Consider the following 6,285-nt stretch of genomic DNA (forward strand, 5'->3'; position numbering starts at 1 on the left):
TGGTTTCTTGTCCCTCATTAGCTTGTTTTGATTGCTTTTTGGTTAAGGGATGCTCTCTCTTTGATTTCATTCGAGTGACTCTTGTGTTTTTAGACCATGTGACCTAGCCCTTTAGAAGTTTCATCGAGAAACCGTTTGCTTGGGTTACTTGTCTATTCAACATTCATCCACAACCCTCTTATTGATTTGCTTGAGGCTTTTTCACTGCTTGTTGCTGGTTGATTTTTAGTGTCGATTATTGAACCACCTTTTTTATGATTGATTCGATTTCTTCACTACCAAGCATAGATTACGATTGTTTGGATCGATCAGTTCACATTCGCTTCCTCCTTGCTTGCAATCCTTGCTTGTCTTGCCGAGCTTAGATCACATAGCTCGTGCGGAACTTAGTTTTCCTTTTGATTTGGAAGCCTTCGTTGGATGTTTTGGGAACTTTGTGTGCTTTCATTAAGTGATTTGCTTGGTGTTCCGGTTCCTCCAAATTCATTTAGATGCTTTGTGCCATTGGAAGAAAATCAAACTAGTAGCTTTGCTTTGAGAATTGAAAAGGAAAAGAACATTTCGTTGATTTGCATTTTCAAAAGAAAAAGTTTCCTTTCCTTGCTTTTAGCTGCATTAGGTTGCTTGTTTGCTTGTATTTGTTTTGTTTGATCAAAATTCTTTACCCTCTCATAGCTAGAATTCATCGAACAAAATGAAATTCTTTGGCATGTAGTTGGCATCTAGGTAATTGTGAGAGAACATACGATAGAGCCTGAAATCGAAACTTAATTTCAAGATCAACTATAAAATAAACCAAATGAATCTAAAAACGCATTGGAACTAAGCGCAAATATCTAGAGGTCTAGGTTAGAGACGTGTTCCGGCGTCTTTAAACATAGTCACTGTTGTTTCACATTCGGTTGGGTGATTCCTCCTTCTGTGACTCGATAGTGGTCTAACACGGACTGTGCTCCCACGTACCGTCGCGTATATAGGGAGACCCCACTAGGCTTTTATCCTTGATCCATAGGAAGCCGAGTCTGCCGCCTTACGATTCGCAATGCAGTGAACACAACATTCACGAAGATTGACCACCCGTACCCTAAAAAGTATTCTGTGGTTTTGCGAAAAGTCTGGCACACCTTTTACCTAGAATCTCCAGAGCAGTCACTTTTGATCCTTTTCGGACTCCCTAAATGAAAAGGTGCCTGTGAGCGTCTTGTCACTTCGTGCTCATTAAACATTCGAAGGAGACTGGAGTCATCTTTTCATCCTTTTCTCGACTCTTGAAACATGAAAAGGTCAAGTTTGGTTCCTGTGTCTTAAAAGTTTATTCGGCCACGATAACATCACGTGGTTAGATCTTGTGTGCGTTAGCTTGAGTAGGTTTCGTTTTCGTTTGCTATGGCGACGTTGTCCCTACCAGGGTTAACTGTCGGGTTGCCTGTGTGGTTGTTTTCAACCTCTTTGGTCCCTACCGTATCGGCTGTTAGTCCATCAGTCCCTCCACCTGAACAACGTCATGTTGATCCTAAGGTGGATCTCTCCCCTTCGACGCCTACTTCTATGTCTTCCTCTTGTACTTCGCCTGGTGAAACTCTCGATGTGCGTAACCAGGTGGCTAAGAAGAAGAAGAAGAAGACCAAGAGGAAGAAGTCTCATCAGGGAGAGCCTACACACACAGTCCCCCTCTCAAGTCCAGCTATCCACTCCAGTACACCTGAAGTCGGGTCACCTTCTACTCTTCCGCGGAAGGTTAAGTTTCCTTGTCGATTATGCAGGGAGGACCATCTGCTTCGTGATTGTCCTGGCATTCCCAGGGTATTAGAAGTTTGGTCTCACGATCCGGCCCGCCCTTCATCGTCCACTGATGATCATGGCGATGCTACCTCATCAGTTGGGAATGGTAAGGAGAAAGGGAAGTTTCAAATCCCCTGTCGACTTTGTGAAGGAAAACATCCCCTTCACCTTTGTCCACTCATGGATAAAGCCTCTGCTGTGTTGGAAAGCCTTGCTGCTCCCCCGAATCCATTTCCCACCGGTTATCAACGTCCTTCTACAATTGTAGATCGCACCCTTGTTGACAAAGAGATTGCTTCAGATTCCTCTCTTGTCCAGGCTCCTCTTCCCGAACCTGGCTGTCCCCAGCCTGTTCCAGACCCGCCGTTGGTCGGAAAGAGTGTTGATTCGAGTTCCCCCCCTCTCGAGCACTCTATTTCGGAAGAGCAAAATTCTCATGTTCTTCTCGTCTCGGCAAATCCTCCGGAGCCTGATAATGGTGTTCCCACCCCAACCTCTCCCGAGGATTCAGAGTCGGTTCTTTCCGAGCAGGGGGGCAACCATATGGTTCCCCCACCAAGTAGCTCGGTCATTTCCTTTGATTGGAGTCGTTTGACTACCCCTCCCCTTCCATCCCACGTGCCTTTCTGGGTCACCGCCTATGCTTGAAATAAGGCGCTACCCGGCATTGTGTTAGACGAAGGAGCATCGGTTAGTCTCATGCCCGTTACTACTTGGCGAGCTTTGGGTTCCCCATCGCTTGTACCTGTCGCACCGCATCTCACCGCGTTTGATGGAGGAACGAGTCAACCATTAGGGATCCTTCCACAGTTTCCTATTACTTTTGGAGGCAAGACTGTCTATATAGACATCTCAGTTACCCAAGGTTCTTTAGACTTCAGTCTTCTCCTTGGTCGTGATTATGTGTATGCCATGGGAGCCCTTGTTTCTTCACTTTTCTGTGTGGTTTGTTTTCCACACGATGGAAGAATCGTGACGTTCGATCAATTATCGTTCGTTCGTCCACAAGCCCCTCCGGCGCACTCGTCCTTCCCTCCCGGCTTTCATCCACAAGTTGCATCTGCCTCGCCGCAAATCAACTACGTGGCCACCTACCCCGTGCCCGTACCCAGTGATGACACCATCGTGCATAGTGTCCTGGGGGCATTAGGTCCTGATTTCCAAGATGTCGGCCTTCCCTCCGGAGCCACTTTCTTGGGGGCCTCCACTTCCCGTTCATTATGATGAAGTCTGGATGGAGCATAGTTCTTTTCCGGTGTCAAGCTCCTTAAAAAATGAAACTGGGTCTGGATGGAGCATAGTTCTTTTCCGGTGTCAAGCTCCTTAAAAAATGAAACTGGGTCTGGATGGAGCATAGTTCTTTTCCGGTGTCAAGCTCCTTAAAAAATGAAACTGGGTTTGGTCGGAGCATAGTTCGCTTTCCTGTGTCAAGCTCCTTAAAAAATGCAACTAGGTGTTCGAGCATAGTTCCTGATCTTGTGTCAAGCTCGTTAAAAAATGAAACACGGGTTATGAGGATAGTTCTTTTACTGTGTCAACCTCATTAAAAAATGAAACACCTCCCTTTCCAGATCGAGTCTTTTGATTAAGATCTCGTAAAATACAAGTCGAGTCTTTCATCGATCTCGAGAGTGAACCTTCATTCCATCCACTTTGTTGAATGCAATGAAGCTTGGGGGGCATGTACCTCGATTTGCATTATTATGCTGGGTGCATGCGAACTTATAACAAGCATAGTTTGTCGTTTCAAGCTTGTGTAAACATGAAACCGAATCCAAGCAAAGTTCTCCACGGTTCAAGCTTGTGTAAAAATGAACCCATACCTGATTTACATCTCGTGATTGCCTTTTATCTGCTAATTTCTGTTAGATGAACCTTGGTTGTTTCATTCCATTGCTACCATCTCTTTGGCCGATCATATGCTCTCACTTGGTTGTTTATCCTTTCCTGAGGAACCGCAGCGATGAGTGGTTTTATTAGCCAGCCTCTTAACCATTACATGTTTTGAACAGTTCCACCATTGCCGGAACCAGTTGCTACCCTTTATACCACTCGTTCCTCTAGGATGAGTCACCTTTAAGCTCTTTTCTGACTCATAAAATATGAAAAGATTGTCGAGTATTTTTCCCTTTTTTGACTCGTTAAAGAGAATAAAAATGGAGGTCTGCTTTCAGCTCTTTTCTGACCGTTTAAAGATGAAAAGATTGCCGAGTCCCCCTCTCGACTCGTTAACGGAACGAGAGGCGGTCACTTTTAAAGCTCTTTTTTCGACCGTTTAAACTAAAAAGATTGTCGGGTGTTTGTCGTTTCGCACTCGTTATTGGCTCCAAAACGACGTACTTCCGACTGCTTTTTTACTTTTTTGGGTCAAAGTTACTATTTACGAAAAGTACTCCTCGATCGAAATGGTCGGGCGGTTCTTTCGGGCATTGTTTTATACTTTTTCGGGCTCGAGCGACACAACTGTACGAAAAAGGACCCCCCTGGAGTCTTCTTTTCCGCATTCTTTTCAGGCTCTCGAAACAAGAAAAGAGGCTGAGTTTTTCCTTTGTCAGGCTCGTTAAACACTCAATGACATCGGGTATCGTCGAAATGACACTCTTTAAGCATATGCTATCCCCATCAAGCTTGTCACCCAAAAATAATCGGGGTACTTGCCAGAAATGGTGGGGAAAATGGAACTGTAATCATAGTCGTGTCGGCAGTATGTCGCTCTTGAACATGGCACTCTTCTGCTTCGTGTCTGGGTGGGACCATCTCATCTTGTTTTTCACTGGCCTCCGTGGGTTTGGGTTATCTTATTCGACCTCTCATCTGCCCATTGCCATTATTACTATACCCTCTGCTCATTTGATGTCAAGTACTGCCAAACCCGTTACAGTGCCGTTATATGTTCAAGAGAAGTTGTCCTCTGTCACAATGCAACCTCGTTCGCTATCTCACACAAACTATTGTACCTCTGTCTCGCGTCGATGATGTGGGAAATATCATGGCCCACCTTCGATCAAGGTCCTTTCTCGTCGACTCCAACTCATTATCCGGGAAAGTGACTCAGAGACTCCTTTCAGGTGCCTTGGAGCCTGCATGCCTCAATGGCAGGTTCTTCGTGTTCGACGCAAGGTTTACATCATTGGCCTTCGATCGAATGATTCCGTGGGTGTTCGACACCAACTCATTGATTCACACACCACGGATTGTACCTATAGTACCTTGAGGACCATTGTCATTATTGGTGGTACCTCTCGCGTCTGTTAACAGTTTTCATCATTGACTGGTAATCAGACGATGTTCACGCATGTTCGACTTCGACTCCTGTATTCACATGCTTGAACTTGTACTTTGTTCGGATCGGGACGGAGCGCGAGACCCTGGATCTCTGTCTGTTATGGTCCAGGTTGCGATTTTGTGGGTGATCATTACATGACTCATTGATGGATGGCTGCGCCCATACCTGAGTCTTCATGGATGGCTGCGACCATACCTTATCATTTTTTGGTCTCCTTGACTGGGTGGCTGCGTCCATTCCACAGACCATTCTCGCATGTCTTTTGGATGGCTGCGCCCATGCCTAGACTGCATGTACTTGATTGTCAGAGATTTTCGGTCCTTCCTGGTGGCGTTCCAGTTCGGCGTGTGTTGTAAAGCATTTCACCCCTCCCACTCTCTCGGTCTTCATGCTTTAGGGGGCATCTGTTACACAGTAATTTGTCACTGCCTTCCTGTCAGTCACCCTGCTGTGCCCAGAATTCACAATCACCAAGTGCTTGCTCCCTGAACTGGCTTAAAAACCCATTTTTCCAAAGTTTTGTTCATCAGCGCGTCTGTTCCTAAAATAACCGCGATGACAAGCGCCCTGTAGTGTATTCTGTGCGCTGCCAGCGCGGAAGAACATCACTTTTCCGCGATGGTCCACAGCGCGCCTTTGCCGTGTGCTTCCGCGCTGACATGACTTTCCCAGTTATTGAGATGCGCCGACAGCGCGGCAGTCTCCTTATAATCCGCGTTGATCCAGTTTGGGCGAATTTGTTCAAACAACCTGCCTTCCAGATCACTCCAGGCTTGGTTGTTAGCTTTGTGAATGTTGACTCCCTTCTATGGCATGTCTGTTCGACCCTTTCCAACAACTTCCCTTGAAGATAAGCTCATCCTTCCACCTTTTTAGGAGACTCCTTCTCCTATATAAACTCTCACCATTACCATGAGCAGCTAGTTAGAGATAGCTTGGAATAGCTTGGATTGTACAGAGCTTGTAGTGCTCAGATTGCTGCTATAGGTTTGGTGTGCTAGGTGTGGAAGTGATTGATTGCTTAGGGAAGGTTGTTTTGTGCTATTTGGGTGAGAGAGAGAGTTGTTTGTCTTGGGAGAATCATCCTCAAAGGTGAATGCTTGAGATACATGCTGACTGGCCCCTCCTGAGAAGGTTACCGACGTCAGAACATTTGGTTGTACTCTTCTCTATTCTGATTAATAATAGATGACTGTTATTATTGTTCCATTCTCATT

Source organism: Pinus tabuliformis, chromosome 7 (genome assembly GCF_031772625.1).
Source record: "Pinus tabuliformis cultivar Carrire ecotype Pingquan chromosome 7, CPIR1, whole genome shotgun sequence".
Taxonomy (NCBI): Eukaryota; Viridiplantae; Streptophyta; class Pinopsida; order Pinales; family Pinaceae; genus Pinus; species Pinus tabuliformis.